The 18399-nt window shown below is 35.8% G+C and overlaps 1 protein-coding gene across 10 annotated transcripts in view; it reads right to left on the reverse strand.

The window, feature by feature from the left end:
- Fili (Fish-lips) overlaps nucleotides 1–18399 on the reverse strand; it is a 603882-nt gene that overhangs the window by 74953 nt on the left and 510530 nt on the right. For 2 of the 10 annotated variants that reach the window (XM_067770547.1, XM_067770546.1), the window contains one exon: nucleotides 11309–11402. The exons of 7 other annotated variants lie outside the window; for them this stretch is intronic. The gene's annotated coding sequence lies outside the window, so the exon portion shown is untranslated. Of the gene's footprint in view, nucleotides 1–5988; nucleotides 6079–11308; nucleotides 11403–18399 lie in introns of those variants that run through there. One more of the 10 variants, XM_067770554.1, reaches the window with a different exon arrangement.

Below are 18399 nucleotides of genomic sequence, written 5' to 3' on the forward strand. Positions count from 1 at the left end.
TCAGGTTGCGTATGTTCATTGTGAGGGTTCATGTTACTTCATACCTTAACATAAATTTACAATATTCTTGATTGATAATTAGCCGAAACAACTGCTGAGTCCACCCTATCTATCTACAAATGCCCACTCTCCGTAAGGCCTTTGAAGGTAGAACAAAGAAATGAAAAAAGCGAAACCTATCAAGGTGGCATCCTCCCCATCTTTGTTCTAAAAATGTTGACATTTTTCCTCAATTAACTACGGGGAATCCCTCCACATGGAAATAAACAAAAATGATAAACACCCTCCGATACTCCGGTAAGCGTGCGCTTACGGGAATTCATTAATGAGAAATCCTCAGTTAAATTGGATCGATGGCTTAAAAAGCGCTTAAAAAAAGCTGAGCCCCTTTGTGCCTTTTGTAATTACAAAACCACCCCAAAGGTTCAGTACAGAGCTACGGATAAGGGAAATCCTAATGTTTATGTACCACACTCCGGTTAAACATCTTCATTCACTAAATTCACTATTTAATTCCTCAACAATTTTCAGTATGCACTTTAATCTTCTTCCTCTTCATTGGTTGCCTCATTCGAGTAGTCACTCGTGCATTAACTTAAAACAGCTTTCACCCGCTCTATAGTTGGGTACGTTCCATTGATTTTTGTATTGGCGCAATTTTCGTGCGATGCCGTTCATGAATTTCCAATTAAAATGCACTCGTAATAATTTTATTGCGGCCAAAGTTTGCTAAGTAAGTCGGCAGCGACGCTCTTCTTTCTTTTACAAGTTGCCGGAATATCTACTATGAAACTCTGGTATTCGGTATTGAAAATCGAGTGGCGAGTATGGGTCAGCATCCATTTTTAGTGCGTTAGATCAAGTGCGGGCATATAGATAATAAAGATTGTGCGTGGGGTGTTGTTGGAGAAGATTGTGGGCAAAAACGTCTGATGCGAAATTTAAGATACATTTTTTTTTTTGTTGGATTTCATGGACATTTTTATACATCAAATACGAATATTGCAGTTTCAAATCTCCTCTTACCTTTTGACGATGTAACAAAACTTTAATTACACTCACCGTCATAAATTTAGACTCATTAAAATCAACGGGTTTTCTACGCGATTTTCTTTCTGTTACACGAGGGCAGTGATATAAGTAAAATGTTTTGCTTTGAATTCTGCATGAATTGGTTATTTAAAATTGTGTAACACCACTGATGTTAGCATCTGTCTGTCCTAATTCCATCTATCCAAGGTAAAGCGAATCTATACATAAATATACTGAATTCGCCCTGATCCAGATTAAGTACTAGCTAAGCGTGGGGCAGTTAAGGGCGAGCAGTTTAATGTGAGCTATAACGGAGCAATTTGATGTGCTTGTAGGCGTATGAGTCGTGGATGACGTACCCGACTCAAACGTTTGGGGTTGCGGGTTCAAAGCCCACTGCAACCAAGCATTTCTTTTTTTTTAATTTATAATTTTTTTTATTTTATAAATTATTATTTTAATGGACTGTATTTTATTTTCATGTATTTAGTTTATGGTGTATTTAAAACACCGGATGATGCTAAGCACCGATACATCTTTATTTATTTAATTTGGGGCGAGCATAGGGAACTCTGAGGTTTCGCTCTAATGAGCCACCTCATCTTCTATTTGAAGGCCCCTTTAAAAATGTGATGTGGAGGCGAGCACTGGGCTCTGAGGTATTGGCACCCCATCTTCTACTCGAAGAACCTCTTAAATGTATTTAATTTGGGGCGAGCATAGAGAACTCTGAGGTTTCGCTCTAATGAGCCACCTCATCTTCTATTTGAAGACCCCTTTCAAAATGTGATGTGGAGGCGAGCACTGGGCTCTGAGGTATTGGCACCCCATCTTCTACTCGAAGAACCTCCATTTTAAATTAAAAACTAAAACTATGTCTTTAGAATATTTCATAAGACGGATGAGAATTTCAGCGCTTGTGAAACAAACGAAAGAAAAAAACTCATAGTTTAAGTCCCTTAAACAAGTACCAAGGCGAAGCTTTATAAGGTGATAACAAAGCAAACTCAACCCAGATCGCCGTACAGGCATCATATCAAAAAAAAAATAATAAAAATAAATTTATTTTGTTGAATTGTCTTATTTCTGTGGTAAATTTTGTCAGGAAAATCGCAAGAACAAACAATAAAACTAACTTGGACCGGATTCGCCTCGGTAAATGCATTATGTTCCTTTTTGCGACATCGCCAATGCGCTAGCTATGACGAAACTAGAACCAAGTGACGGCCAGAAATCAGTTGATTGGTACTTCTTTAATATGAGATTGGTCCATCGATTTACAAAAACAAAGTTCATATAATTTTTTTTATGGTTGTATATATGTTACCGTGCTGCCACCTTATGTAGTTCCGCCATAACATTACCAAAGTTTGACTTCTCTTTATCAGTATATGAGAAAAAAAAAATATAGAGCACGTTTTGTTCTGTCGGCAAATTGGCTGAATATTCCTACTTTCACTCTCTCTACTGTCACTGGTTTAGAGCAGTGGTCGTCTGCTAGTGAAATAATTTTTTGCGCTCACTTTACGCACATTACTTTTTTCTTTCGTTTAGTAGTCACTGAACAAGCAATTCAAAATATATGTATTTTACAGACAAACGCTCATGTTTAATGTTATGAATATATTTTGTTTTCATTTTTTATTAGTATCGAGCAATAAAATAAGATTGTTGCATTTATATTTACAAATAATTTTTGAGTGTTAAGAAACATGCGTGCATACGTCTTGTATCGTTGTTAGTTAGTCAGTAACTAAATTTAAATGTGAGTGCTTTAGTGGCAGCGAGAGCATAAGCGTCCCAGCAGGAAATTAAAATTAAAATGTCAACGTACATTCATTAAAGAAAATTTTGTAAAATTTGATTCTTGATTCAAAAATATGCTGAAACATTCCCAAATCCCATTATTCATCAAGTTGTAAGCGCTTCGAGGGGTAACCGATATTTTTACATGCTAATGCAGATGAAACTTGGCTTTTCAAAGCGGCTACACAAGAAAAATAGCGCAATAGTGGCAATCAATCAGTCGCTTAAAACATCATATCAGAATAATAAAGTAATTTTTTGCAGAGCAGCAGTTGTATGCTTGTTTTGGTTCAGAAAAGTCAGTCCTGAATGAAACTGCTAAACTTCTAAAATAATAAAAAAAAAGTCATACTGATAACCTACAGCAAATCCAAAAAGGTAAAAATCCACCCAAATATCTTTAGACCATGAGTTAATTACAGAAAGGCCACCTTATCAGTTGCGTTTCCAAATCATAATATTTCTCACGTTTTTTCGTCAGCCATACGCAGTGTTTATTCGCTGCTGTCTCGAAAACGACTGAACGGCGGAGAGTTATAATATGTGTGAAGCAATTCTGGCTCAATTGGTGAATATTGGTCATTATATAACAAGTATCATTTGAAACTAACAGTGGAAAATTCCATACTTTCTCTTTCTACCACTTGTTCTCATTTTCCCGAAAGCATCAGGTAATTGCTACGTGTTGCTGCAACTTGTTGCTAAAGATTTACTAGGCATTTTCACTTCTGGAGTAAATAAAATACGGAAGAGCTAACGGTGGAGAGTTTAAGTGCTCCAAAGAATTGTTAAGTTTTGTACAGAGAGAAATATGTTATAGGAGACCAAAGTTGTAACTTTTCTAGATTTGTTGCAATTGGACGAAAGACTCCTTGCGCCCGTTTAATCCTTAAATGCAAATAAAAATAAAATAATTAAAAAAATAATTTTTAAGTTAAACAGTTTTATTGAAAACAATACCTACATGAAGTAATAATAATACGAAAAGATAGAAAATAATTAGGTAGGTCCTAAGTACTAGTCATCACACTCCTCGTCAATCTAGGGCGTTGATCAGACAATTATATAAAAGCATTAGGCGCGTGAAATTTCTAAAAATGTGAGGCGTAGCATAACCTGATTAAGGTTCAGTTGGTTTTACTTATGACTATCAATAGAAATATGACGCGTCCAACGCTTTTATTTAATTGTCTGATCAACGCCCTAGATTGTTAACGAGTGTGATGACTAGTACCTAGGACCTACCTAATTATTTTCTAGCTTTTCGTATTATTATTACTTCATGTAAGTATTGTTTTCAATAAAGCTGTTTAACTTAAAATTTTTTTTTAATTATTTTATTTTCAAGTTTTTAGTCTTTATTTAATTGTCTATTATTTCTCATTATTTTTAGGTCATTTAGTGACTCATTATTACACGGTCTCTTTCCTGACAAATTGTTACAATCTAAGTCCTCAATACATAATCCTTCCAAAGACCTTACTCGACTCTGCGCCACGTATGCTTGTCCCTCCTCCAACTCAAAAATATTTTGATGTCACTTCTCCGGACTGTATGCAGTATTTGTTCCAAATCGGCAAATCGGGCATCATAGGTCGCTTTCTATTTATGTATGTATTATGTGTTCCAAATATGGACCAAATCGGACCACAAATACGATTTTTGTGAATATCTCGATCCTTGCTCCACCTAGCGGCGATTTTTTTTCATCGGTCGCTTTTTATTCTTGTATGTATTATGGGTTCCAAATATGTGCCAAATCGGACCACAAATACTTATTATTGCATTGTCTTATTATTGCATTGTCATCAGGTTCTGAACTATATTCCTAGTTTCAAGCTTGTAGCTTATCGGGAAGTTACTTAAATTTCAGTTACAAAATTCGTTCACAACGGTCGTGCATGCGGCCATGCGGCCGTGTGGCCTGCCTGTCAAGTAAAGCTAAATAAAACCGTTTAAAAAAAAAAATAACTCGAACCTGCTGGACTGTAAGTAACCGAAATAAGCGAAACTGATTTCTACGATGTACATTTCCTGAAATATGCTACGGTTACTCTGTGCAAGAAAAATATAAATTTTTGTTGCACTGTGTTGTTATTCTCATATGCTGTTACCAACCTCCACTCGAATCTAAGCATGTGGCGCGTATGGTTAAAAAACAATTTTCATCAAACTTTCCATGCAATCAATCAAGCAAATGTGTTATTAGGTCTTAATTAAGCTTCGACCACATACAAACTTTAATAAGTTTAAAACGAGTGTGGTTGTTGAAAAGTTCACATGGTATATCATAGCCATTTGTGTACATTAAGATCTGAAAATCAACAAAGATAGAGCAAAGCAACTTTATAGCAAAGCAACTTTACAGCAAATGAGTTGAACTCAATTTTCTTCTGGCAAATAAAAGAATTTCATTGGAAATCAGTGGCATCCCAATAGCAGGAAAAAATAGATGCAACGCAGCGGAAAAAATGGGAGTGAAGACAAAAAGCCTACCAAAGTCAATAACCTAAGCTAAGTCTGTGGAAAAAAGGAAGAGCACATTAGGGCAGGAAATACTTTGTTGGCCACACGCTGCAGCATTCCAGCCGTTTAGCTTTGTAGCAGAATTGCCTTATGGCGTGATTTGCAAAAATAACATTTTTCACAGATTTTTTTTCCCTCAATTCGTTGCCAACTGTTTTTGCTTTGTTATACATAGCCTTTATCTATACAGATCGCATTCAATGACCAGCGGCATTTATTTTGAAAAAGGCCGTTCCTATGATTATATCCATCAAAAAAATTTTTTGTGCTGTGCTTTCAGTGAGGAAAATAATATTGTAACGAATTTACTTGCAAATCCTCTTATTTGCAATCCTCTGCTGAGTTCGTATCACTAAACTGTTGAATAAAAAACTCCAATATTGAATAATGGAAAAATGGCCTTTATCAAAGTACTTCACAATAACACTTATACTTTGCTACTCGCTGGCTTAATAACCAAACTGATTGATAACTCAAATGAAACTCTACTATTGGCCGCCAGATCGCGTGCTTAATCAATAACTGATGGATAGCTCAACTCAAACTGAATTACTTTTTACTCGCTTGTGCCGCTTTTATAGTTTACGCTGCATACATCTAGGATCTTCTATTTCCAGAACTTACCAACTATTTCGAGTGCTTATAGTTCTCATATAGTTTCTACTTGTTTACAATTTTCTACTTTTCAGCGTCTCTCAGATATATGTGATTTTGTAGTTTACAGTCTCTCGCACACACATAGGCGTATAAGTAAATGCATCTGTGTGTGACATATCTCGGCTGCCTTATATATGTGTATACATGATTTGATTATTGACGTAAACACTGCTTAGCATGGCCTTAGTGATGGTATAGCTTAGTGATGCTAATATCCGTGACAATATAAAGAGTTCTGCGGAAAATGAAATGAAAGAATGGGAAAATTTTAAATGGAATAAAGGAAAAAAATATGTAAATACATTTTGCGATTTACCTCCCAAGAGATTTAGGCCGAGCTCCTCTTCGCACTGGCGGAACGGGGCCTACCTGTTTTATGCCGCCTATGAACGGCATCTGAGAAGAAAATAAATTTTCACTGGGAAGCTCATGCATGCCAGGAAAACAACTATTGTGTTCGCCAATTCACTGCCGTGGGACGACAATTGTTTTTCACAATTTTCGGTGTTGATTTGCCTGGGACTTGAACCCACGACTTTTGGTGAGGTAGGCGGAGCACACTACCACCACATCGCGCTGGCCGCCAAATAGAATATGGTGAAACCGTAGCGGCACTGAATTCTTTTTTGAATAACCTACCTTATTTCGATAAAAAATAGTAAACCTAACCTCAACAGGACCTATTAAGAGCACTAACTACTTGATGGCACACTTAATAACCTAGCGTGCATTATCCAGAAAGGGAGGTCTCGCACAGTGTTTTCTGGCGCCACTTAACGATGGCTATTTGCAAATGAGGTGATCCACTGTTTCCTTCCTTTATCGTCTTTACAACTCCTGGCGCATGGACTATAGCGTACTCCTAGCCTTTGTGCATGTCTAGTAATATGGCAGTGTCCAACTAGTACTCCTAAAAGTGTCAAAATTGTATCCCTAATTAGGGTGTAAACGTGACGTGATCTCTTAAGATCACATTTTGGCCAGCTTTACTTAGATGTCTGATACTTTGGGGCTTGTAGCCATCTTTAGGTGGCTTGATGGTCAATATACAATTTAGCATTAGCTTTCATCAATATTCCCGTGTTCCAGGGCCCATGTGAGGTGTGCACTGTTCTATTGAAGATATCGTCGACAGTGTAATGTTAGCTCAAAATAGACAGAGTAAAAGCTCAGAGGTTTAAAGGCTGCTTGGCTGGATATACTATAGTGCTCATATCCAAACTACGGCTTTCATGATGGCTAATACTTCGGCCTAGAAGACACTACAGTGATCAGTTAACGTGAAAGAGAGTTCGAAGTCCAGATCCCTTGAATATACTTCCCCTCTAATCCTGCCGTTTTTCTTAAAGCCATCGGTTTATATAATCCTCGAACCACAATAAAATAAAATATTCAATTTCGCATTTCTCAAGTTTTCGTTTGACCATATAAAATTTTCACCCACATAAGATCCGCTTAACTTCTCCTTTAAGTACCACATGCTAAAAGGTAGTACTCAAAGTCTTTAAAATGTCATCGTTATGCAGCACGAATTTCACTTAAATTTACGAATACAACTTTTGTGTTGGAATTTGCGCTACAATACCAACAACATGAGCAAAAAACATGAAAGGACCTTGCCACGAACAATTGCATAGTTAAGGAAGAACGACAAAAGTTAGAAAAGTAGTACGTAAGTACCCACACAAAAAAAAAAAAAAGTTTCGTGTTAGTCACACTAACAAGCAACAAAATAGCAAACAATCAAACAAACGAACAAAGAGACAAACAAATTTCGCACACAAGCACATGAAGCAAAGCTAAATAGACAAACAGGAACGAAAAAGTTGCAGAGGAAGTAAAAGTGCCTGCATGAAAGTATTGTTGCTGTTTGCTACCTGTCTGATAATCGTAAAGCGGAAATGGCTGGTGAGATGACGGAGCAGAAGTTCTACATATTTTTGGACAAATAAAAAAAATATAACAAATAAGAAACACAGAAAAAAGCTTCAGGTGAAAGTTTAGAAATTAGAAGTGAAAACGCAGGAATGAATGGAAGAAGGGGTGAGCTTGTGAGAGCAGCACTGAAAAGCTGTGGTGACTGGGTGGATATTTATGTTTATATATGTACGTACAAAGAAGAGCAGATCTAAATTTCTAAAAGTACATAAAGCCTTTCAGTGAACTTAGAATATTTGGTTGTGATAAAGCCTGAGCTTATGTGCATACATACATACATTTGTGCTATCTAATATTAAATGTGATCGCTTTGAAATTTCCAAGCTTAAGCAGAGCTTTACTCTACTTTAGGATTAGATAACAAATTTGTTTACAAAAAGCGGATATTGCGTTTTTAATTTGTTACATAAAAGAAAATTTCAAATTTACTTGGCAGACAATTTAATTTTGAATAAAGCAAATTGTAGACTTTGTTGGGTGCGTAATAAGTGAATAATGGCAGCCGCCGTGGTGTGATTGTAACGTGCTCCGCCTACCACAACGAAGATTCTGGGTTTTTGCACCAAAAAAAGCAACATCAAAAACTTTAGAAACAAGTTTTTTCAATTAGAAGAACATTTTTCTAAGCGGGGTCGGCCCTCCGCAGTGTTTGGCAAGCACTACGAGTGTATTTCTGCCATGAAAAGCTCTCAGTGAAAACTCATCTGCCTGGCAGATGCCGTTCGGACTCGGCATTAAACAAGTAGGTCCCATCCCGCCAATTTGTAGGAAAAATTAAAAGGGAGCACGACGTAAATTGGAAGAGAAGCTCGTTTTAGATCTCTTTAGAGGTTATCGCGCCTTACATTTATTTTATTTTTTATGGGTTGCTATAGAATGTGTGCCATGTGTATAAATTTTTTGTACTTAAAAGTTTGTGCACCTACTGATACTTTCGTACTACTAATTTCATAGTCTGAACTATGTTTAAGAAATAGTAGAAAACAAGTAGTACATCATCACTACAATTTTTTTCGACTACTATTTCTACTGCAATTTTTTTAATACTACCACTATTTTTTTACTACAGTTACCACTTTTAACTATTTCAAATTTCTAGTACTTTTTTACTGCTAGCACTTTTTCGGTGCTATCACTTTTAAATCCGTAGCTGCCATTTTTGCAACTACCACTACCTTTTCCGAAACTGCTACTGTAGGGTCGTGAATGAGTTGGCTAGTGCTTTGTAGCTCTTAGGTTCTTGTCCTATAGACTGTAACGTTCATGATAGTGATAAATTATTACTACTAGTTATATCTTCACTACTTGTTCACTACTATTTTTTAAAATTTTCTTCCTATTTATTTCAAAAAATTTAGCTCAAAAATTAGTGCATACTACTTTTTTGATACTACTACTATTTTTATTTTAAAATTTTTTTACCACTGCTACTAACATATTTTACTGCTATCTTAACTAATCGCTCATACTAATTATGTACATCAAACTTTTCCGTCACTACTTTTTTTCATACTACCAATTTGAAATGCAGACTTTACCGCCTCTTAGTTAAAGCTTGATGGACGAGATGAAACTGGTAGATCTGCCATACAGATCATACAGAAGAGATAAACGAACAGACTCGGTGAGCTTCAATCGTTTTTGAGGCAGTCGTAGCGCAAGACTGGCTAATAGATTTTTACAGCTCAATACTCAATGCACTCGTTTTACAGTTTCCGTGAAATGCAATAAAATACGTCGTTAAACAGCAAATCAATCAAAATTCCCTAAGGAATGAGTACCCATTTTCGCATAAAAACCAACTTATGGCTTAATTGCCAATAAATAAGAAATTTGCAACTTTACTGATTGCTCCAAAGTTCATAGTGCGTGCAGAAAAACAAATTGCTCAAATTGTTAGCTTTGAAAAGCTCCAAAAGGCATTAAAGATTTGTGGAAATTGAAAATTGTAGTGAAAGTTGTTTACACCCTTTCGCCTCAGGTGTAAAGCAAAAAGTTTTACTAACCCATTTTGATGGAACATTTCGAAAAACTAAGTCAATAAACATGAAGAAAATAGTTACACATAAGCAAGCTAAACAACAACAAAACAGCAATAGCAAGTGAAAACCGCAAAAGAATTTGACTTGTGAAGTGGCGAAGAAATATTTGCCAATTGCTGCTAAACTCCTTCTGCCACACGCCAACAAAACTCACGACAAACAAATTTACAGTCACTTGTAAAAAGTGAGATATGCTGGCAAAAGTGTGCCGGAAAGAGAAGGTAAGTTGAGGTAACTTGACTGATGTTGGTGTTGTAGGATTTCCAGCATTGAAATAATCGGATCTACACGTTATCGTGACTTTTTATACTCAGCTGAGCAGAGCTCACAGAGTATATTAACTTTGTTCGCATAACGGTAATCCGTAACGGCATAAACTAATCGAGATAGATATAGACTTCTATATACCAAAATGATCTGGGTGAAAAAAGAAATTCATTTAGCCATGTCCGTCCGTCCGTCCGTCTGTTCGTCCGTCTGTACACACGATAACTTGAGTAAATTTTGAGGTATCTTGAGGAAATTTGGTATGTAGGTTCCTGGGCGCTCATCTCAGATCGCTATTTAAAATGAACGAAATCGCATTACAACCACGCCCACTTATTCGATATCGACAATTTCGAAAAACCGAAAAAGTGCGATAATTCATTACCAAAGACGGATAAAGCGATGAAACATGGTAGGTGCGTTGACCTTATGACGCAAAATATAAAATTAGAAAAAATTTGGACAATGGACGTGGCACCGCCCACTTTTAAAAGAAGGTAATTTAAAAGTTTTGCAAGCTGTAATTTGGCAGTCGTTGAAGATATCATGATGAAATTTGGTAGGCACGTTACTCCTATTACTATATGTGTGCTAAATAAAAATTAACGAAATCGGATGACGAAAACGCCCACGTTTAAACAAAATTTTTTTTTAAGTAAAATTTTAACAAAAAATTAAATATCTTTACAATATAAAAGTAAATTATGTCAACATTCGACTCCAGTAATGATATGGTGCAACAAAATATAAAGAATAAAGAAAATTTCAAAATGGGCGTAACTCCGCCCTTTTAATTCGTCTAGAATACTTTTAATGCCATAAGTCGAACAAAAATTTACCAATCCTTGCGAAATTTGGTAGGGACATAGATTCTATGACGATAACTGTTTTCTGTGAAAATGGGCGAAATCGGTTGAAGCCGCGCCCAAGTTTTTTACACAGTCGACCGTCTGTCCTTCCGCTCGGCCGTTAACACGATAACTTGCGCAAAAAACGATATATCTTAACTAAACTTAGTTCACATACTTATCTGAACTCACTTTATCTTGGTATAAAATATGGCCCAAATCCGACTATGACCACGCCCACTTTTCCGATATCGAAAATTACGAAAAATGCAAAAATGCCATAATTCTGTAACAAATATGAAAAAAGAGATGAAACATGGTAATTGGATTGGTTTATTGACGCAAAATATAACTTTAGAAAAAACTTTGTAAAATGGGTGTGACACCTACCATATTAAGTAGAAGAAAATGAAAAAGTTCTGCAGGGCGAAATCAAGAGCCCTTGGAATCTTGGCAGGAATACTGTTCGTGGTATTAATATATAAATAAAGTAGCGGTACCCGACAGAAGATGTTCTCGGTCACCCTGGTCCACATTTTGGTCGATATCTCGAAAACGCCTTCACATATAAAACACTCCCTTTTAAAACCCTCATTAATACTTTTAATTTGATACCCATATCGTACAACCACATTCTAGAGTCACCCCTGGTCCACCCTTATTGCGATATCTCGAAAAGGCGTCCACCTATAGAACTAAGGCCCACTACGTTTTAAATAATCACATTAACACCTTTCATTTGATACACATGTCATACAAACACATTCCAGGGTTACCCTAGGTTCATTTTAAATGGTGATTTTCCCTTATTTTGTCTCCAAACCTCTCAGCTGAGTATAATGTTCGGGTACACCCAAACTTAGCCTTCCTTACTTGTTCTTTTTATAACTAAAACTAGCAGAGTTTTTTGATTTATATTATTTTTCAATAATTTCTCAGTTGGTCTGATATATGTTTGAATAAGTTGGTGTAGCTGTGGTGCGCTTAGGATTAAGGGTTAAGGGACACATTTAGGCGTGGTTAAAGTGGTTTTTTAAGAGCCATACGTAGCTTTTGACCTTACAGCGTCTTCTATTCAATTATCAAACCCACATACGCGGGGAAAATTTTTTGTTTTATAAGTATGATTGTACGTAAACACCTTTAGCAGAGTCGGCCTTAACAATCCAATGTTCTTAAGGGAACAAGGAGATGCGCTGATCAATAAAGTTCCTCAACATTATAATAACTTGCAAACGTTCCACGCTAGCTCCGAAGAATACCAAATATATATCAAATAAAGGGATATCTGCTGCTTACAATTCCCCCAAAACATTGACTACAGCAACAACAACATATGATTAAAAGAAGCCATAATAATATCGCTGATAAAAGGCCTGGTTTTCTACATTCCTTCAAAAACTGATGAAAATTAACCCACATTAAATGTTTATGACACTCAGGATGCCACCAATCGGTAGTCTCTATGAACTCCCTATGTACAATAATAATAATAACTTGGCGCATTATATCTCTGAGTAGATGTGAGCAGAGCATTCTCTTAAGTTTTTTATGTTACATTAATATGGCGGCCACCGTGGTGTGATGGTAGCGTGCTCCGCCTATCACACCGTATGCCCTGGGTTCAACTCCCGGGCAAAGCAACATCAAAATTTTAGAAATAATGTTTTTCAATTATAAGAAAATTTTTCTAAGCGGGGTCGCCCCTCGGCAGTGTTTGGCAAGCGCTCCGGGTGTATTTCTGCCATGAAAAGCTCTCAGTGAAAACTGATCTGCCTTGCAGATGCCGTTCGGAGTCGGCATAAAACATGTAGGTCCCGTCCGGCCAATTTGTAGGGAAAATCAAGAGGAGCACGACGCAAATTGGAAGAGAAGCTCGCCTTAGATCTCTTCGGAGGTTATCGCGCCTTACATTAAGGGTTTCAACGCGTTTTGCGAGTCTTTCGTATAAAGTGTTGGTCTTCACAAATTTAGAACCAAATTCTAATTAATTTTGGTTCCTCTATGGTTCTTCAAAGAACTCGGTTATCCAAACCCGGCTTTTTAGCTCAACACAACACTTGTAAATAAATGCGAGGAAATCACAAATACTTGGCAAACCAACTTGAATTACTAAGGTTTCGCTTTGTTTGAAAATCTACAATGCCATTGTTGGCGTTCACTGTTTTTCCTGTCGTGCCACAAAGCGTATGGCGTGACGTCGATGTGAGTGAATTATAATATCTCTATAAACTCAAAATTTAGTCAAATATATTTTCGAATATATTATTTGATTGTTTCTGTTTTTGCATACAAAACTGTGTTGACAATGCGACACTAACTAAAAAATGATGCTTTCGTATGCAAAGGTTACATTTCTCTGGAGCGGGCGAACAAGGATGTCAGGAAAAAAGATGCTTACTTAGCATTAACCCATTGAGTCATGCTATGCCATTCGTAACATACTCATTTTGTGATAAAAGTAATATTCGATCAAAAGAAATATTATTTCAGATAATTTTATAGAATCGGATCAGTGTTAGCAAGGCGGTATAAGCTCCCTGTAAGCTATAGGTAGATTACAAAGGAGCTATTCTGACGCGACTACAACTACCGATGTGGAAATGAAAACATATATTATTCCCTGGCTGTGTTTTTAAACGAATTACGGTTAAATTAGAAGTCCTGAATGTATTTGTCAACAGTTCCATCCTCGCAGAAAATGCATTGCAAGGTACAATAGAAACAGCGGTCTCCTTGTCCGCCCCAATGGCGCAATGTTTACATTAAATTTTGGGAGTGCTGTTTTAGAATTTTACCCTGAAGTCTCATTTTAGTAATGAAGCCCGTTTCTTTGTAAAGAGTTTTGAGTTGATTAGTTAGGAGTTTACAAGTTTTCAGAATCTTTTTAAAATTTTTGAGGAAACGTGTGAGATTTTTTGGTAAACATTTTTATTTGTTGGGGATTTGGACTAAAATTGAAATCATAGTGATACCAGCTCGATCTCTTTTGGTTGTACTTGGTATTATTTCAGGATCAGTGTAGAACATCTGTGGAAAAATTATCATCATATATATTATTTCTAATTGCTGTTTTTATGTGCGGATACCTTTTTCGCTCTTATTTGGGATCCAAATCTATAAATAAAGTTTTGGTTGTTAAGATAGGGATTCGGGCTATTAGTGAGCTTTGGGCAATTTTCGTCGTAGTGCTTTTGTTTAGCTGTATTTTATTAAAATAATTTATTAAAAATAAACGATTGTGAGCACACAAATTTTTCTATTCGTATTATGGCACTATTGTGTACTGCATTACCGGCACAACTGTATTTGCACTACATAACGCTAGATGGCAGTGCTGTACGTTTTAATTGATCGACAGCTGATTTCTGTTGATTTTTGATTTGAAGCTTTGAATACCATTTAAGTTAAATACCTACATACATACTGCAACCAATTTAGGGCAATTCCTCTTATTTTACACATTCTACTAACGTTCATCTAGCTAAATTGTTGAATAAATAACTCCAATATCCATAAATGAAATTTATTAGACTAATTTGAAAGTACTTCACAATTACACTTAACTTCACAACCAATAGCGTGCTTAAATCAAAATGATTGCTGCTTACTCAGCTTTCGCTCCTTTTATACTCTCTGCTGTCTATTTCGCATACTTCTAGGCATTTCTTCTTCTAGAATTTACTACTTTGTTACCAGCTATAAAACACAGATGCAAGTTTATGGCCTCTCGCATAGCCATATGCGCGTGTATATGTGTGTACTACTCTGCTGATGATTGCATACTTTTGTGAGTATCTCAGATATATATTGTGCGTATCTCCCCGCTGCTTGTATGTACATATGTGTAGAAATAATGACTAATTTGTTAATGTACAAGTAACTGCTTAGTATCTGCTTAGAGATGATAGTATCCCTTAGTGTTGCTAATATTCGTCACAATACATACATACGTGGTAAGTTGTTAAATTTGTATTTAAACCGATTTATTTATTTGGGCCCAAGTATCTATGGTTCCTAAAGATGCAAACTTTTAAAAGACATCATGAATGTTAATTTGCCATTTGGGTGAAAAATATTTGTATTTGGAAGTGATTTTAGACAAGTTTTTCCCGTGCGACCCGAACTTCAATTATTGAAAATTGTATAAAACGATTACCGTTGTGGGCAAAAGTAAAAATTCGACGATTAATCAAAAATATAGGAGCAAATAATGACCATGAGTTTAAAAACCGGTTGCTCAAACTAGCAAATGGTGAGTTAGAAATTCAATCAAATATATCCGAAGATACGATTAAAGTACCTCGAAAACAAACAAGTAAAGAAGGCTAGGTTCGGGTGTAACCGATCATTACATACTCAGCTGAGAGCTTTGGAGACAAAATAAGAGAAAATCACCATGTAGGAAAATGAACCTAGGGTAACCCCGGAATGTGTTTGTATGACATGGGTATCAAATGGAAGGTATTAAAGAGTATTTTAAAAGGGAGTGGGCCATAGTTCTATAGGTGCACGCCTTTTCGAGATATCGCCATAAAGGTGGACCAGAGGTGACTCTAGAATGTGTTTGTATGATATGTTAATGAGTATTTTAAAAGGGAGTGGGCCTTAGTTCTATATAAGTGGACGCCTTTTCCAAATGTCGCCATAAAGGTGGGCCAGCAATGGAATTTGTTTGTACGATATGGGTCCGCACATAAAAACAGCAATTAGAAATAATATATATGGTGATATATAAAGTGTTTGCACAAACAATGCACGCTGTTTGGTATTCAGGTTTGAGCTGAAATTTGTTTCTTGAAGGGTTTTATTGGGATTAGCATTTTTGTACAATATTTGGTTAGATTTACATATAATAATCAGTTGCTAAAAAAAAATAAAATATATAAAATAAAAGTAAATGGCTTAAAATAAAATGAAATAAAATAAAATCAAATTTAATTTAATTTAATTAAATGCAATAAACTAAATTAATTTAAATCCACTTTTGATCAACGGGATAACTTTTACTCGTTTGCTATAGATAGGTTTTGAATTTATCATCGAAAATTAATCGACATGTTACCAATTTCTCATCGGAGTATTATCGAAAATTTGTTTATCAAAAATTTATCGATATGTGATCACAAGTATATCAATTTGTTTCCAAAGACTTAAAGACTTGTTTTCGTATTACGGACTTTTTATCGAAAAGTTATCGATTTTGCAATCAAAAAGATTTGATATTGAAAAGTTGTCGATTTGGCATTTACCTATAAAACTTCAATATAAAATCGATTACACATGTTTAACCCTTCGAAAGCAAGCCGATAACAAATCGATTGAAAACTGAAAATAAATCGAAATTTCAACTAAAATGTTTTGATATCAATAGTTAACCGATTATAAAACGAAAAAAACGATGCTCCAAAAGGGCTAACCTCAAAAAGTATACCCAAAAAATTTCAATTTTGTAGCGAATTGCATAAGCTTTGTTATCGAAAAAGTTTCAAAATTTAATTTAGCGTTTTATACGATGGTAAAAAGCTGTTAAGCACGAAGTGGTTTAGTGTTGGTGAATCTGCAGTTTACACATTTTGTGTTTTCATATTACACATTTGCTTCCAACTGAAATCGCAAAATAACTTAATTTAAGCAGATATGTACATATATATGTAAATCACAAAAAGTAAAAGTAGGAAAATAGTTATTGCTCTCAACTTTCGCTGAATTTTTTCTTAATTTTGTTGTCAACCTTGACCTTTTTATGCATGTGCATTAGGGTGGGTCGATTTGTATGGACGAAAGTATACCGACATCGCTCCATCGATTTTTCAGCTCAGGAAAAAAAGTTCCACTATAACTTTCGAGCCTCCGAAATTTCATTTATTTATTTTTTTTTTCGACTTTGATCTTTAAGGTTTTTTTCATGACCTAAAAAAAATGTCATATGTATACCATGGTATAAATATTACCAGGTAAAACCATTTACTCTTTTTGGCGGCCATAATGGGTTTTTGATTTTAAAAAAAAATTTTAAAATCACTCTCTTAAACTTTGTGGAAATGCCAAACCAAAGAAAACACAAAAAAAAAAATTGTTGGTATGACATTCTTCACTTTTTTTAATGCCCAAAAAATTAAATGTTCATAAGCATTTAAGTAACAAAATATTTCGAAAAGTTTTGAAATCCGTTTTTATATATATGGCAAAAAAAATGAGTTGCCAATATAGTGGATGCCTCAACACGTCCTATTTTTGCAAAGGCACAAAAGAAAGAATCTTCCTGCTTAACCTATTCTAATTAAGAAACGAATGTTGGAGACCACCCCTATAGATTTTTCCTTCATCCTTCTTCACTTCGTTGATACGTCTTTAACCCTTAAATATGCTGAAACTTCACTTTATAAGAGATCAGCAGTCTCAAGTGGCCTCGCTACTGTAGAAAAAAATTATCTTGGAAGATAAATTTGTTAATTAGCGCTTATCCGTTTAGGAGATGCTGGTCGTTGCGTACCAAACCACTCCATCTAATCCTGCTTCACGATCACTGGTGCCCACAGGGGGAACCAAGAGAGATCAAAGTCTTCCCCCACCTGCTTTTCCGAACTCAGTGGAAATCTTCCCATAACTTGCCCACGCCAGCAAAAGCGCTGTAGCTCTTCGCATTTTAGCTAAACATCATCGGCCAGTTAGAGTATGATAGTTTGTGGAGGCGTAATTTAACGGCTGAACGGCCAAGGTCTACCGCCGTGGTGTAGAGTTAGTGTGCTGTCCATCAAAAATATTTAAGAAAATTGGTATAAATGGTAACGATTGGCCTTAGGTGAGCCTGGTCGTATAAAAATGAATACACGATACGTAGCCTTTAAATTGGATGGAAAGCTAGACCTTAATCTCCTCGGATATATATCACACCAAATTGTTATTATTAGTAGGTACATATGTATCTCTTACGTACACATTGGCGCAGCAATTTGTTGAAGAAAATTCCTCAGAAGAGGATCGGGGCCTGATTCTTCTTTTTGCGGGAAACCACAACACAGTTCTGAATTGAAAATTCTGGAATGCGGTTGACCGTTGATATTTCTTTCCCATCAAAAAAAAGTTATTTCTACCAATAAAAAATTCGGGTTTGGAAAATATCATAATATTAATGTTAGAACGCAAAATACCGAGAGAGATGTCAAAAGACTCGTATTGACCTCGACAACAATAATCCGAAGGTCGAAAATAAAAATTTCAGATTGTTCAAATGATATTAGCGAAAAATCGAAAAATTACCCCGGAGTGCTCCGAAACCG

The sequence above is a fragment of the Eurosta solidaginis genome, chromosome 3, assembly GCF_040869045.1.
Source record: "Eurosta solidaginis isolate ZX-2024a chromosome 3, ASM4086904v1, whole genome shotgun sequence".
Taxonomy (NCBI): Eukaryota; Metazoa; Arthropoda; class Insecta; order Diptera; family Tephritidae; genus Eurosta; species Eurosta solidaginis.